General features: G+C 33.5%; 1 protein-coding gene and 1 long non-coding RNA gene across 3 annotated transcripts in view; both read left to right on the top strand.

Moving 5' to 3' along the window:
• LOC129758055 (alpha-protein kinase 1-like) overlaps positions 1–17265 on the top strand; it is a 115300-nt gene that overhangs the window by 6918 nt on the left and 91117 nt on the right. The gene's annotated exons all lie outside the window — the stretch shown is intronic.
• Positions 1417–3109, top strand: LOC129758057 (uncharacterized). Its single transcript, XR_008739877.1, has 3 exons — positions 1417–1606; positions 1665–1805; positions 2728–3109. It is a non-coding gene; the product is annotated as an uncharacterized LOC129758057 (long non-coding RNA).

The raw sequence follows: 17265 nt of genomic DNA, 5'->3' as shown, positions 1-17265 counted from the left end.
GAGTGTTGCAGCTCCGACAGAAGATACTGCAACGGGGCACAGAGAATCGTGCCTCAATGTAAACAACGAGGATGGAATCTAGCAAGAAGGAAGAAAAAACACCGGAATAGCTGCAGGCAAGAATTAGGAAGAATGGTGGTGTGCCTTTAAATATTTGATAATCTGCCTGCCTGCCTGGCTGCCGTGTAGGCCGGTGTGAGGTGAAATTGTAACGAACGAAAGGCGAAGACGATGACGATGAGGTGTTTTACAGTTAAGGCCTAGAGATGTGCTTGGGTGTTTTCTGAGTCTTGCTGCGTGCGTAGGTGGAAGCACTTTAGAGCGCTGTGAAGATAAGAGACAAGCTGGAAATGATCGGCTACGGATCGATTTTCGTTTAAGTGTTTCTTTTTTTTCAACATTTTTTTTTCTAGATGGGTGGTCAACAAAATGTGGACCTACAAATATATAGGTATAGTCTATAGAATAAAAAGTTAAGATTCATCTTTGTGAACTCCAACAATAATTCTACTTGTCTTTGATTTTTAATTGAACTATACTTTCGAAGAAAAAAAAAATTAATATTATGTTTATTGGAATTTTCCAAGATTAATGTCTAATTGTTTTCAATTTGAGCATATGTAGGGGAGATGGGGGCATAATGGCCACCTTAAGGAAAACGGTTATTTAACCATAGAAAATAGCTATAATATGGAGGTTACATTATTGTTTCGTGTTCAGACACTTGAAAAGCCTATTCCCTAACGGGCTGAAACGTGAAAAACTAGATGAAAACGTTAAAAAATGCATTTTAAAAAATTTTGCCAAAAGCTGAAAACCAGCCACTGTGGAGGCATAATGAGAACCCTCCCTGAGGCAGTATAAGCACCATTAATCAGAGCAAGATGTGCGTTTTTGCCGGGGAATCTAGCAGCGAATTCAATTCGATGAAGTCAGGTGAGTCGTAGATTCATCAAACAAAGCAATAACAAAATAATCTAGGTCTGTTTGTAGAATACAAACAATTCACGCACGCTCATACATTAAGTGCTTTGTTCGGAGGATGATGCTACTAGCCGTATAATGTAACAATAAAAAAATCGATCATGAATTGTGAATGGAAAAAAATCACCTCGAACAGAAATCTAACTCTAGTCTTTTGATTACCTCTCCGACACCTTAACAATAGGCTAAATTGTCGGATGAAAACTAGTCAAGGTGTGGCGCTATAAATCAATTTTAATTCGCTGCTAGCCCGCATAATCAAATATCATACACGTTATCTTTAATATTATACAAATCTGATTACACGAATAGTGATCATACGAGTAATCATTCTAAAATCTTCCAATTTTTGACCAACTTTTATATTTTTCATGCGTCTTCGCTTGAAATGATAAAACATTATTTTCGAAAGATACGAGTAATAATCCTTGAAACAAAACTCAACATGTATCTGAGTGTGTCTTCACTATGTCAACAAAGAAAAAAAAATGGCGTGCGACTGAAGTATTGTGGATCGCATGATTTCAGAAAACCCTTCTAATTTGGCGCGGAAACCCATGTATGGCCGTAACAACACATCAGAATAAACGCACTGAGGCCCATCGCAAAGCAAGCTACGAAGGTAAGTGAAAAAGTTTTATTGTTTTGCTAATATTTTAATTTTTTTAACTCTTCTACAGCTCCACAAAGGACGGACAGCATATAAGAGGACGAATTCCAAGATCCGGACGGACAAACACCCGAGCTGTTCCAGTGCCAAACACTAGGTTTTGTAGAAGCGGCAGCCCACAATCGTAGAATACTAAAGGATTCAAGAAAAGGTATTTATGAATTTATTTATTAAAAATTAACATGAATTTTATTCATTATGTTTGATTATTTCATAATTAAAATTGTAAAATAGTTATAGTTTTCTGTGGTTATAGTACGTATCTACATATCTGTGCACAGTTAATATTTAAAACAGAATGATTTTGAACCAATGATTGAAAATAAGCAAAAGAACTGAATAAAATAACATTGCGAATTTCATCAATTTGAAATCAGCAATAATGATAATTTATCTTGATTAATCATGACATATCTTGCGAAGTTACTAATCGAAAATAGTTTGGCTCTCACATAAGAAATACGATTTTGATGGTTTTATTTATAGCCAAATATTTATACTTGAATTAACAATGAGTTAAAGAAGTCGGGGTAAATTTTGTCCGGCATTCTGCAATTGTATAAGTGTAGTTAGTGTAGATAGTCAAACACATTTTCTCTAAATCTGAATCTAACTTTTGTTTCGATGGTCAGATTAGATAATTTATCATAAGAAGTACTAAAAATAGAAACAAACCAAAACCAGATCAAGGTTCAAAGGTTATGATTAAAAATTTCAACTAATCTAAACTACTCACATTTTGAAATCAAATAATTTAAATGACTTCAAATAAACCATATTTAACTAAACAAAATTTCTTAATCAAAAAAATTTGTAAAAAGTTTAAAATGTTTCCTACTTAAAAATTTATTTGTTTAATGAACTCAGAAAAATATCAATAGCTGGAAATGTTATTAATTGGGATAGGAATTAAGATACAAACTTAGGGTACAAAACCAAATAATCAGAAAACATTGTCTACTGTCTTGTCATCTACTATTAATTTTAATTCTGATGTAATTCTCTTCTAAAATCGATTTCGATTTGTTTAATGTTTCCGTCAAACTTATATATTTCCTCTAAATCTTTCGCAGGCAAAGTATCCTGGACATGACGAGAATTCCGAAAAATAGACAAAGGTCCAGACGACGGATACGGCATTCTCAAGACAACAAAATGTTATTGAAGTAAGAAACTAAAAATGAAGATGAAACTGAAAATTTAAAAGAAAAAAACAAGATAATTGTGGATATCTAGATACATGCTAGGTCAGCTAAATTTTGTGTCGATTTAGACGTACGGCTCAGTACGGTTTAGGGAAGTAAGATGAAGGAAAAAATAATTCTGAAACACCACATTTTTTGCACCCAACGTTAAGACAGAATTATCTATTATGCTTGTTATATAAAACTAATCGAACACATAATATGTTATACAAATATTTATATTGATATTCATAGTTTACTTGTTTTGTCATCAAATTAGAAGAAAAAGATATAAAATATTATAATGTATAATTATCAAATTATCGTAGTTTAACAAATAAAATCATTTTAAACAAATAATAACACGAATCGTTTCCTGTAAATCTTAAAAAGATCCTTGAACGATACATTTTATCGTGAAAATGGTTAGAAATGAATGATATGACAAAGATTACATCTATCGTTTTGCTAAACTTCCTCGAAAAATCTCTAGAAAAAAGCAAAAAAATGAATCGTTTATTTACTTAACAACCCGTTCCCTGTATCGTTATTTGTGTCTAAACGATTCCATTTGATGAAAAAACGATAACCATAATCGTTCATTAACAATCCAAAAACTATAAAGCGTATCTTTTGGGTGTCTTGGGAAGAAGATAATGGAGATCGTTATTGTATGATACTGCTTCATGCGGGAGATTCTACGGCAGAAAATGCTCATTATGCCTCGATAATATGGTGCTCTATATGCCCCTAGTCAACAAATTTAAGTAAAAACGTGTTTTAAAATTGATAAAAGTGAAAAATCAAAAATTTTATGATGGTAAAAATTGAGAAACAATGTGTACATCATGTTGCAGTGCGTACATTATAGATCAAAGTTATTTTAAGATCATAAGAGCTTATTTCGTGGTGCTCAAAAATTATAATATTTTCGTAACTTGAGAACCAAGCTAGTTTTTTTTAAATATCTCTGTAAAGATGATAAGGAGATTCCTTTTTTTGTGAAAAATTAATACTATAGGAAGTACGAAACAAATCCTCATGAAAATGTATTTAAGAAAATACGAACTTTCGTAGAAAAGCGTAGTTCTCATTATGCCTCGGGTGCTCGTTATGCCCTCATCTCCCCTACTTGCTTTATTGAAAAGTTTAAAACTAAACAGATCAACTCTTTTTATACCTGAGCAGACTTTGATGCCTGAAACGATAGCAAACAGTAGCCAAAATATGCTATCAACGTCAAAGAGGTAACATAATTTAGTGTCGAATTTTTTCGATACCAAAATAAGGTTTCATGAAAGTATCAATATGTTGAAATTCCATAGCAAACTTATACCAAAGTAATGCGTCAATGGCAAAACGATAGCACGATTAGGTGTGGCTAAACCATGACAGCTTAATATGACATCATTAAGGCTAAATTTTCTTCAATAGACCAGAAAAGAAAAGTTAAATAAAACGATAGCATGATTTGGTATTAAATTGTCTGCAACCAGGGTTGGTCGGCTCTTCTCAAACAACAAAGAGCCGGGAGAAATCAACACTGTTTTCAGTTCGGTTTCCGAGTGTAATCCCCTTTCGCTGATCGTGCTCCACTCGTTACCCGAGTTTACACGAGCTGTAAGTGACTCGGACGGCAAGTGTGAGAGCATTCGCATCTGAGTGGGAGAAAGAGAATTCTAAACAAAGAGCGCCCTGTGTTTCAGTCATACGCCTCAGATTAAATGTAGAAAAAAAAATATTTAGACTCCCACCACACAACGTAGAAAAAATAACAACAATTTCTCCCCCTCTACCATGCCCACTACTATTTGCTGTTTTTAATTCTTTTTTTCTTGCAAAAGGTAGCATTCGGAGAAGAGGTGCTAGGTGGTTTCGTCTAAAAATCAGGATACCGCGAAGAAAAAAAAGCAGAATTTTTCAGGACACCAGTAGATTGGTGGATATAAAATGCAGCTCTTTTTAGATTGCATAAATTAAGGCGAAATGGCGGTGCTGTATACGCCTTAATTTATGCAACAGAAGAGATAAGAAGTTAGGTGGCTTGTAGTTTATAACGAAAAAACACCGTTCAAATATCATCTGAATCGAAGATTACCTTAGGTTTTAGAGGTTTTACTGATTTATTACAAAATCAATTGCAATTAAAATCAGGATACCTACCTCTGGTTCTGAAAGCAGCGTCTTTTCTCGTGAACGTACCAAGAATAAACTGTGTTAGCTCTCAGACTTTTCCTCAACACAATGCACAATAGATTTGTCCGGAGAAGGGAATTCTCTTCATCAGCGGATGTGAATGCTCTCGCTCACTCTTATGTGTTGACAATCTCATTCTTGATTTCAGTGCGATTTATCTCTCTCCGCACAGCTTGGAGGAGCAGATGAAAATAATTGCACTCTCTTTCACTGGACAAGCCGATCTGAGGAGTTTTGCCATCTATGCTCTTATGAGTAAAAACAGAATTAGATGATGGATTCGGCCAAGAAAACAAGAACTTTGTAAACTCCCTCGGAGTTTAAACTCAAGAAATCGTCGTTTTAATGTTTTGCACTTCTCTTTCAAAATTAAAAAAATAAAAGTTGGGTGTAGGTAACGAGACATGGTCAACGACCTACAAAAAAAATTCCTTTTATAGTCATCGTAAGTGCAAAATAAAGTCACGACCCGATTAAATTGGAAACACTGCCTGTATTCGGAGCTCTTAACCTAATTGAAGAATGTTGAGTGATAACTGACACTTCTTTGAGCTCATTTGTTTGATCATAAATATTTACTTCACTTTGATTAGTATCTTATATATACTTGGACAAACTAGAATACTTTACTCCTTCTATTCACCAGTCATTGGCGCTAAAACACCGAAATGTATGTATTCCGGGTAATTTTTTTTAAAATAATGTCAATAAAAGGGTTTCAGTGCTACTTTCACGGAAACATGCATCGAAATTTTTGATGGGCGATATTTTGCTTTTATCTGGTATTTGACTGCGATGTTGTGATGAAGGGTAAATTTCAACATTATTTTATTTGCTTATACGCTCCTATCTGATCTCTTGAGTAAAATACCTTAAAATACCATTCACGCTTTAGATTCAAGCAACCCCTCCCCATGGTCAGATCTTACTGAAATTTTGCACATGACCTTCTGGTGAGCTTATGATCAACCGATCAATCTCAGAAGGTGTTTTTCCTAGCCATTGGAAAACCGCTTCTATATCGCCGATTCATAAGTCTGGGAATGCGCATCGTGTGGAGAACTACCGGCCAATTTCAATCCTCTGCTGTTTTTCAAAGGTGCTTGAAGTTTTGATGTACGAAAGGCTCTATTCAGCAGCTACTCCGATACTTGCCGAAGTCCAGCACGGTTTTATCCGGAAGAGATCAACGTTGACCAACTTGATGTGCTATGCCAGTGACTTGCATACTGCAACTGATAAAAAACTGCAAGTGGACTCAATATACGTCGACTTTGCCAAGGCCTTCGACAAAGTACCTCATATGGTCGTGATGGAGAAAATAAAACGCTATGGTTTCCCTGAATGGGTAAGCAAATGGTTGCATTCTTACCTGCTTAATCGTCAAGGCTTCGTAAATATCCGTGGAGTTCACTCCACTATGTTTACTATGCCGTCTGGTGTTCCGCAAGGTAGTCACTTAGGACCGCTTATTTTCGTGATTTTCATAAACGACTTAGCAACCGTCCTTCAATCGCCAAAACTACTGTTCGCAGATGATTTGAAAATCTACCGGATCGTTGACTCAAGAGTGGACTGCGCTGCCCTCCAAGAAGACATTAACAGACTTCTCGCATGGTGTGGAAAACATGGAATGGAAGTAAACGCTGATAAGTGCAAGTGCATCAGCTTTTTTAGAACCAGAAATTCTTTGGTCTTCGATTACGCTTTTGGTGACACTCCGCTCGAAAGAGTTGTCACAATTAAGGATCTTGGAGTAACCTTTGATCAGAAACTCTCGTTTAATCAGCATATCGCAACAACAACAGCTAAAGCCTTCGCTCTGTTTGGATTCCTGCGACGAAATACTTTGAGCTTTGAGGACCCATACGCTCTCAAGATAGTGTTCTGCTCTTTGGTGCGAAGTGTCTTGGAGTATGCGGCACCAGTTTGGGCACCCTACCACTCTGTCCATATCGAACGAATCGAACGAATTCAGAGAAAATTTCTTCGTTATGCGTTGCGTCAACTGCCATGGAGAGACCCTGTAAGGCTACCACCCTACCCACAAAGGTGTGCTCTTTTGTCTAGGCCCTAGGCCAAAGAAGAACATATTTGCAGCGAATGTTTGTATACGACATCCTGACAAACGCTATAGACTGTCCACAATTGCTCCAAAGCTTGAGTTTGCACGCCCCAGCCCGCCGTTTGCGTAATCAAACCACCCTTTGGCTACCTAGAAACAGAACAGTTTTTGGACAAAACCACCCGCTGAATCGATGTTGTCAAGTCTTCAACGATGTTTCACACTTGTTTGACTTCAATGTATCCAAATCAATGTTTAAATGTGCAATACGTAACGTTCCCTAGTTTTAACATAGTTTTAATCTAAACATAAGTTAATTTTAATATTCGGTCTGTATGGCAGCAGTCAAAGACTTAAATAAAATAAATAAAATTCTAACTAAGAGCGAGTTAGATTTATCATGTTGAATTCTTCCTACAAAAATTACTGCGGTTCGTTAAATTATTCAAAAATGCAAATATTACTGTTTTAATAAAACACCCATATTTTTTTCAATTTTCAACCGATTTTGATATATAGCCACTTGAAATCTTTTTTTTTTTTTAGTTGAAATTTATGGTCCACAGAATTTTAAAATGTAACCATCGTGTTTAAAACAGTCAAGAAACAAAATTTTCCATAAAAAAATGCATTTTTGAATATCTTTTCTATCACAACTTCACTAATATCAAAATTACTGTTGATCCTACGCAAAAAAAAAGTTCAGATAGCAAATAGCAAATTTATTCACCGTCAAAATACAAAAGAGATATTTAGATTTATTGCTATGCAGTGCGGGATTTTTAAATAAAAGTACTAGAACTTTTTTCAAAAATTTCATATTTGAAGCATAACTTAAAAACTGTTCTACTGAGATTTTTTTAGAATTTCAATTTTGGATTCAGCGCCCGTTTTTACATTAAAAAATTGGGTCAGTCGATGAAGTTCATAATTTTTTTTTAAATTTTGTAAACTAGTGTTACCGATCCGTCATAATTTATTTGAGAAAATAGGCCCAGTGTCAAGTTCATAGATTTATAAAGGCTAAAATGTCTAAAATTTATTCCAGATCTGGTGCAAATATCAAATTTTTAGAATATGATGGCCTCATGTATATTGAATCAACTAAAATCGAGTGTGATGGTAGCAATTTTCAAATTTTTGATTTACCAAATTTAGTTTAAGATGTAAAAACCTATGTGTGAAAATTATCAAAAAATATGCTTTCATGTTTTGCTGGAAAAAAATGGTATCATTTTGCCCAAACTAAGGTGGTACAATACCTCGTTTAGCAGCGGATTTGTTATCACTATAATGCCAAATTTTAGGCTTTAAATTAAACCTCAAAGTGACATCAGCACTCAGAATTCGTTTTGAAACGTTGGCTAAACAAGGCTTCATTAAGGCTTCAGTAAAACCTACCTTTAGGCTTTTTTTAGGTATGCGAATATGAAAAGTGAGACCCAAATTTTAGTATTGGTCCACCTCAATTCCGACAAAATGACCAAATTCTACTCTCAAGGCATGATAACAAAATTAGGTTTAATATTGCCATAAAAGTGTGCTCGGGTCATGGCCGTAGGAACGGAGGGGGGGGGGGGGTTTGGGGGTTAAACCCCCCCATGAGGGTCCATAAAAGCAAGCGAGGTATTCAGGTTTACACTTAAAATTTTAAATTCATAATGCAATAATGATAATAGAGCAAAATTATTCAAGAGTAACAATCTAGACTTAAAGCTAATGCCAAAACCTCAAAACCCCATCCCAAGTTCAAAATTCTGCTACAGATTTTCAAAATTTTCTCACTTGTTCATGGAATAAGGTTGCCAGATTTTTTTCACCACGTATCCGGGCCGAACAAATCCGAGCTGTTTTTTTATAAAAACCTTTTAAAATTCGGGTATATGATTTCAAAATTATCGACCAAAATCCGGGCAATTCTGGTCAAAACCTAAGAATTACTCATCAAGAATCAAGAAAGAAAACCTTTCATGATTCTTTTTTTTAAACTTGCTTCAAAAATTTTGGGCACATAAATAAGTTCCAATGAAATCCGGGCAACAGGGTCGAACCGGACTTTTCCAAAATTTTATATTAAATATCTGGGCCAACCCGGTTAAAACTGGGCAATCTGCAACTTATCATAGAAATTCAGGTCTAAATATTTAATTTTAAATTAAACCCATTTTGGAGGTTCTGGTACCATATTTCCATAACCAAAATTATATTTCTATATATTTTCGTATTTCTGATTTTGTATCAAGTCTAGGATCCTCGATTTTCAGTTGGAATGATCATAAGAAATCAGGAATGAGAAGCATTTTGGCATTCCATATCAAATTTGAATCATGTTTTTCGAAAATCATATAAATTTCCAATATTTTGATAAAAGTTTTCCGAATATTTAAAAAAAAAGAAGAATTTTGTTTTATACTCAAATTCGAAGTTCTTAAACACTATTCTTACACAAAATTTAAACGTTTAAAGCTTCAAAGTGGTGATCAGAAATTGAAAACTCAGATTCAGATTCATCATTTGAAATTCACATTTTTATTCAGATTTACAAAACAGATTAAAAAATAAATAATTGATATAATAAATTAAGATTAAACCAGCACTACAGTGTTCAAATAAAAGATTCATGCGTGAGGGCTTGGCTCATAAAATTCTGATTTGGTAATAAGATTCAGAAATCATATTTTTTGTACATTTCAAAAACAGTTTTGAAATTCGGAAACAGATTCAAAACTCAATTTTTGAATTCAGGTTCTGAAGTCAGATTTAAAATTCAGAAAAAGATTTGGCTTGTGATTAAGTTTTTCAATCAACATTAAATTGATGAGGAATTCAAGAGAACATGAACTTAAATATTTGCTTTTCCATTCAATTTCCAGATTCCAATTTTTTAATAAGAATTAGATTGTAATTCAGCTGAAAATTTTAAAAATAAACTAGAATTTGAATTAATTTATTAGGTTTTGTTAAATGCAAAATATCCTAATCTATATTTAAAAAAAATCATCTTCAGGGTTTTCATTATGGAATTGATTCTTCATGAACATATATTTTAAATAAAAAAAAAAGATACTGTTAAAGAAACATGTACCTGATATTCACCTCAAAAATCTGCACAAAATTTTATATTTTCTCGGTGTATTGTAAAATCTAATCAATATAATAGTTTTTTTAAAGCCAAATTTCACATTAAAATTATAAATTTAGTTCAAGTTTACATCAAGCAAATTTGATCCGAAAATGTTTTATCGCTTACAGTTTATTTTATTTTTTCTTTATTTATTTTCATCAAAGGTTAGAATTTTGGAACTTTTAAGAGTTTAAAAGATTGGACTTGTTTGATTTTAGTATAGAATAAGCTTTTTCAAGAAAGTGAAGGCCCTAAGGAGCACTTATTTTATGCTCAAATCAAATAACTTTTATCTACCAGACTCTTGAACAAATTCATAAATTTTAACCATCAATGAAAGCAAACCCCATATTTTGTTTCTAAAGGTTTCATTATTAAAAATTAGCTCACCCTTTAGCCTAAGGAGCACTTTTCTAAAGTTATGATTCAATGCGAAAACTATAAATGAGTACTTAAAAATTAATAATCATATAGTTTCAAAAATATTTCGATTTAATTTGTTTTGTTCGTGCATTGTTGGGCAAAAATCATAGGTAAAAATCGGACACCAAAACCCCCCTCATGAGTCGGTTCTTCCTACGGCCCTGGCTCGGGTATACCTAATTATACCGCCGGGGGTCAATTGACCCCTAACACATTTTCCGCTAAAACTCTTTTGTTTCTCAACCAATTTTTACAAAATTTACAGCTTCAGAAATATTGTAACGTGACTCAAATATGATTTTTAGACAATAATCAACTACAATCATCTAATTTAATGTTAATCAAAGTCTAAGAAGAGAAAATCTGAAAACACTTGCATCGGGAAAAAGGCTGTAGGTCAGTTAGTCAGTGCTCGAAAAAAAATCACTGAGTGTCTGAGAAAGGTGAAGTTGGAATATATGTTGCACATATGGATTTTTTTTATAAATTTCTTAAGGTCATGGCCACAAAAAATGTTAAAAAGTCTTAAAACCGTCTATGTCTAAAAAATCGGGACTGTTTGTTAAATTTACTTTTGTTTATTGTCACATCTAGAGTTTCATAAAACATATTATAACATGCCATCATTCCACTTTTTGAGTTACAGTATCATTTATGAAGGCTATCATTAGAAACTGTCTTCGTTTTTCAGTGTATTTCAACTAATAAGCATGCATCGAAATTCATGTGATGGAAGCGTTAAAGTCGTCCAGCCTAACTTACGCAAGGCAAACAACGAGAATTGCTTTTGTACTGACTCAATACAATTCATGTGAACTTCTTGGTATGGAGGCCACACTACACTGCAGTATTCATGGAGGGACCAAACATAAGCTACATACAAAGTTTTACCACTGATCATACTGACTGGACACTCGATTTCGTTTTTTGAATAATTTTTCCAACAGTACGCAATGTCGATTCCAGAGTGCGCATCGATCGATTTTAAGAAATGCTATCCCAGTTAGGAAATGCCATCTAACTTTAAAAATAAAACACGCAATTTCTACGATAAAATCGGGCTAAACAAGGCCATTTTTCCTACAGGGCATTTTTTGTCAAATTTTTCAGGTTCGCAACCTGCCGTCGGTATTGCGGACCTACAAACTCTGACAACAAAAAATTAGACAGAAAATGATTGAATTTTTTTTCTAAGTGTCATGTCAGTGTGGTCAGTGGTTTTACTGTGTAAGAATAATTAAATTGCAGGCTAAATATGTGACATCTTGGCATTTTCAGATTCATAAAACACAAAAATTCAATTTTGCACTGTATTTCCAGAATCATATTTGAGTCACGTTACAAACTTTCCAAAACTGTAAATTTTGGGAAAATTGGTTAAGGAACAAGAGACTTTCAGCGGAAATGTGTAAGGAGTCATTAGACTTCCGCGCCTTGGCGGTACGTTTCTCGAAATTTACTCATTTAAAAACAATGATTATACCGAATGAAAAAATACGTGTATTTTGAAAATAAAAAAAGGTATGAAGAAAATTTTTCAAAGTACAATTAAAAGAGCAATTATAGTCATTTGAGGTACAAAAAATGTCATCTGACCTCTTCCGGTACGTTTCGTGTTAATACTACCATTTTTTCCATCTCTTATCCTTTGATTTGAATAGCTGTAACTCACCTGAAAATAAACAAAAAAAAAATAGAGAAGGATTAGCAAAGCATTTTTTCTATGAAAAGGACAACAAAAACTTATATTTTTTTAAGAAACAAAATATGAGAATCAATACAAATTTTATGTACATCTTCACAAAAAAGAATAAAATTGAAAATCTCAAATAAAAAATTAATTCAATAGCTAGAAAAGCTCCGTTAAACAGATTGCATCAATTCCTCAAAGTGATGAACCTTTCAGACTTTTCTTCTTTTTTTTTTCGATTGATGAAGCTTTACTTCGCCGAAAAAAAATCTTCTCTCCGTTCGATTCCCATCAATCTTACGCCGGAGAACACCCGGGCAGAAGTAGGATCATCACCTTACAATTTCAATCAAAATCGCATTAAATCCAAACGGGGCACTGCCTGATGATGACCTGACCTAATCAAATCAATCAGGAAATAAATTGTGCAAAAAAAAGAAAAGAAGAAGCGTTCTCACATACGTCCGTTTTACGTACACGGTTAGGTCACACAGATCGAGAAATTTATCCTGCCGGGTAAGGCAAAAATTTGCTAGTTAAACACACCACTTTTTTTTCGAGATCAATCAGAACGACTCTTTTTTCGTTACTTTTTTTTTTTTGAAAATTCGAGAAGCTGGAATTTAATTTCAACTTTTGCCGTCACTCAGGCCGGGCTTGTTGAAAGTTGTGTGGTCGAAAGCATTTCGACAGGAAAGAATTTCTCACATCAAATGAACCACATTCTGTGACATCAATTGGTCAATCGAATCTGAATTTTTGAAATAAACTTTGAAGCTTAATTTTGACTTTCTTGTGTATTTTACCGGTTTTGGATCTGAATTCCCGGTTTTTTCCCGGTTCTGTGGCCACCCTGCAATTTGTTAATTTTAACAATTTTATTAATTTTGGCAAAATCGACAGTATTGCTAAACATCAAAATGTTGACAATTTTATTGAATACGACAAATTTGATTTTTCTGCTTAATTGAACAGTTTTGTAATTTTTTATTATTTTCGTTATTTTATTAATTATAATTGTTTACCTTTTTTGTATAATTTGAAATCTCTTCATTTTTTGAATTATTCATCAAATTAGTATCAAATTTATCAATTTTTTTTGAAACTATTTTTGGAAAAATAAATAAACTATCCTGACGAAAAATTTAGTGAGCTGTGACGCTTTGAATTTTGACCATGTTTATTTCATCTGGAAATTGCTCATCGTCGAATTTTGAAATCAGATGATGAATTCTTTGGTAAAATTTAATGATGAATTATAATTCCATATATCAAATTAGTACTTAATGCAAGAACGTTGTGTTCTGCTATTTCCCCCCTACATGGCGACCGTCAGAAACTTCAACTGGGCTAATTAACAATTTATATGCTTACGAGATATTTTTGAGGCACAAATTCTTCTGGTTGAATCCGGTATGCCGAAATTAAGAATTCCTTAGCAATGTCTTGATTCAGATTTGATAACGGAGTTCCGTTTCGTTTGCTTCCGGGAGATCCCCATGTTCCAAATTTACAAGCCATTCCGCTGCCTTGAAAACTCCTCTGTACACCCTTTGGGGTGGAACCTACCTTAACGAGGTGACAAATATTTGATGAGGCTGCAGAAAATCACCCCTTCCAATGCTCCACGACATATGATGTCGCCATATTATAAAGCTTCCACCTCCAACCCTCCCTAAAAAGTCTACACATCACAACCAGAACCAACAATAAACATTTTGCGGTTCGGGGAAGATGGAAGTTAAACTGGAAAGGTTGGGGGGTGGGGGGCGGGTTTGGAGCTTAGTTGTGAATGGTGTTTTGGGTGGGTGCTTGGCTTGATATGATTCTCATTCAATTAGAGGCAAGCTTCCGTGGCGTCTCGCGTGTGCTCGCAAGAAAAACTTCTTGCAAACAGCCAGCCAACCAGAGCACCAAAAACCCCGATGTGTTTGCGTGTTTTCTTAAAATTGCGATAACAACATGTTTTGTCTTCTTTGTCGTTTTTTTTTGTGTTAGTACACACGCGAGAGACAATTTTGTATCTTGAGCAGTTTAATTTTCTTGTTCGAGAAATGGAGACTTGTAGGTGGAGATGTTGCTTTTCGAAAATGGGGAAAAACGTAGTTCAGGTGATTTATCTTTTTAGGGTTCTTCCGAAAACCAAAAATTGAGACAGCTTTAAGCTCCGATGGGAGGGGCGAAAATTCGGTGGAAAATAATTGTGTGGTTACTAATTGCGTGTTTTCGCTACTATTGGGTTCTTTCGAATTTGCGGTCTCATTGTATTCACACAAGACGATGATGATGATGATGATGGGAGGCCGCCTCGGTGAAATTAGAAAAGTCGGCAAAAAGTTCACCACCCAGATGAAAACTATTTAGGTCATGACAACCGAGAGAAGGAACGAAAAAAAAAACTAGAAGGAAAACAATGGCAGAAAAAAAATATGGACAGACCGCCTCGCCGAGGTGAAAGAAAGCACCGGGATAGAAATTACTATATATCGAAGTAATTGCAAAATGCGCAGGGTGGAGAAAAGTGGAAGATAAATAAACTAGGTAAAGTACAGACTGGTACAGTTGTTCAAAATCTTGGGAACATTCACCGGGTCGCAAAATGATAAACAAACAGAAGCTCAAAACCTGACATGGACCAGAAGCGCAGAAATGGAAAGAAAAAATTGGACATTTGAACCAAAGAGAGAGAGAGAGAGAGTGCACAAGGAAGGGTCACGTAAAAGTAATAAATCTAAATTAGAGACAGCAGCTGTTTTCTTACAGCTTAGCGAGCAGGGAATTAAAGTTTTGCTGGCGTGCTCGAGTGCTGATTGACGCCAAAAAGTTTAGTGATATAAATTCCGGAAAAGCGGAAGCGTCGGCACAAAAGTCTGTTTTATAGGAATTTAGCGTAAATTATGAAATTGGAAATCCATTAAGCTAGAAATCATTTGGGAAAGAATAAACACTTGAGGATATAATGGCAGTTTGAAGTTGAAAATTATCTTCTTTTACAATTTTGACAATTTTGACAATTTTGAAAACTTTGACAATTTTGACAATTTTTTCAATTTGACAAAATGACTATTTGAAAAATTTTGACAATTTTGACAATTTCGACAATTTTGACAATTTTGACCATTTTGACAATTTTGACAATTTTGAAAATTTTTAAAATTTTGAAAATTTTGATAATTTTGACAATTTTGACAATTTTGTCAATTTCGACAATTTTGACAATTTCGACCATTTCGACCATTTTGACAATTTTGACAATTTTGACAATTTTGACAATTTTGACAATTTTGACAATTTTGACAATTTTGACAATTTTGACAATTTTGACAATTTTGACAATTTTGACAATTTTGACAATTTTGACAATTTTGACAATTTTGACAATTTTGACAATTTTGACAATTTTGACAATTTTGACAATTTTGACAATTTTGACAATTTTGACAATTTTGGCAATTTTGACAATTTTGACAAATTTGACAATTTTGACAATTTTGACAATTTTGACAATTTTGTCAATTTTGTCAATTTTGTCAATTTTGTCAATTTTGTCAATTTTGTCAATTTTGTCAATTTTGTCAATTTTGTCAATTTTGTCAATTTTGTCAATTTTGTCAATTTTGTCAATTTTGTCAATGTTATCAATTTTGTCAATTTTGTCAATTTTGTCAATTTTGTCAATTTTGTCAATTTTGTCAATTTTGTCAATTTGGTCAATTTTGTCAATTTTGTCATTTTGTCAATTTTGTCAATTTTGTCAATTTTTACAATTTTGTCAATGTTATCAATTTTGTCAATTTTGTCATTTTTGTCAATTTTGTCAATTTTGTCAATTCTGTCAATTTAGTCAATTTTGTCAATTTTGTCAATTTTGTCAATTTTGTCAATTTTGTCAATTTTGTCAATTTTGTCAATTTTGTCAATTTTGTCAATTTTGTCAATTTTGTCAATTTTGTCAATTTTGTCAATTTTGTCAATTTTGTCAATTTGGTCAATTTTGTCAATTTTGTCAATTTTGTCATTTTGTCAATTTTGTCAATTTTGTCAATTTTTACAATTTTGTCAATGTTATCAATTTTGTCAATTTTGTCAATTTTGTCAATTTTGTCAATTTTGTCAATTTTGTCAATTCTGTCAATTTAGTCAATTTTGTCAATTTTGTCAATTTTGTCAATTTTGTCAATTTTGTCAATTTTGTCAATTTTGTCAATTTTGTCAATTTTGTCAATTTTGTCAATTTTGTCAATTTTGTCAATTTTGTCAATTTTGTCAATTTTGTCAATTTTGTCAATTTTGTCAATTTTGTCAATTTTGTCAATTTTGACAATTTTGACAATTTTGACAAATTTGACATTTTTGAAAATTTTGACAATTCATTACAATTTTGTCAATTTTGAAAATTTTGACAATTTTGACAATTTTGACAATTTTGACAATTATGACAATATTATTTCGGTAGAAAGACGAATTGGCACAGGAAGCGCAGATTTTTAAAGCCTTGCTAAGAATAATTTTTTTTCTGTTTCGGCTTCCGATATAAGACAGATTGGCTTACGAAGCGCTGATTTTCAAGGAAATTGCTTCTGTTTGTTTGTTTGTTTTGATTTGGCCTCATTGCGGAAAAGGAGAAATTGGCTTAAGAAGCGCAGATATTGAAGACTGTTTCTTCAGTGGAAAAAGACGTTGTTTGTTTTGATTTGGTCTTCCGATGGACAAAGACGAATTGCTCTAGAGTCAGATTTTTAAGGCTTCTGCTGTTGTTTGTTTGTTTTGATTTGGACTCCATGTGAATAAAGGCAGATTTGGCTTAGAAAGCGAAGATTTTTAAGGCTGTTGCTGATAAGTGATTGTTTTGACTTGGCCTTCCGGTGGATAAAGACGAAGTTGGCTTAGGAAGTGGAAATTTTTAAGGCAGTTTATGCTGTCTTTTGC

This window comes from Uranotaenia lowii, chromosome 3, assembly GCF_029784155.1.
Source record: "Uranotaenia lowii strain MFRU-FL chromosome 3, ASM2978415v1, whole genome shotgun sequence".
NCBI lineage: Eukaryota > Metazoa > Arthropoda > Insecta > Diptera > Culicidae > Uranotaenia > Uranotaenia lowii.
The sequence above is the reverse complement of the archived record's forward strand: the minus strand, read 5'-3'. Positions and strand labels throughout refer to the sequence as shown.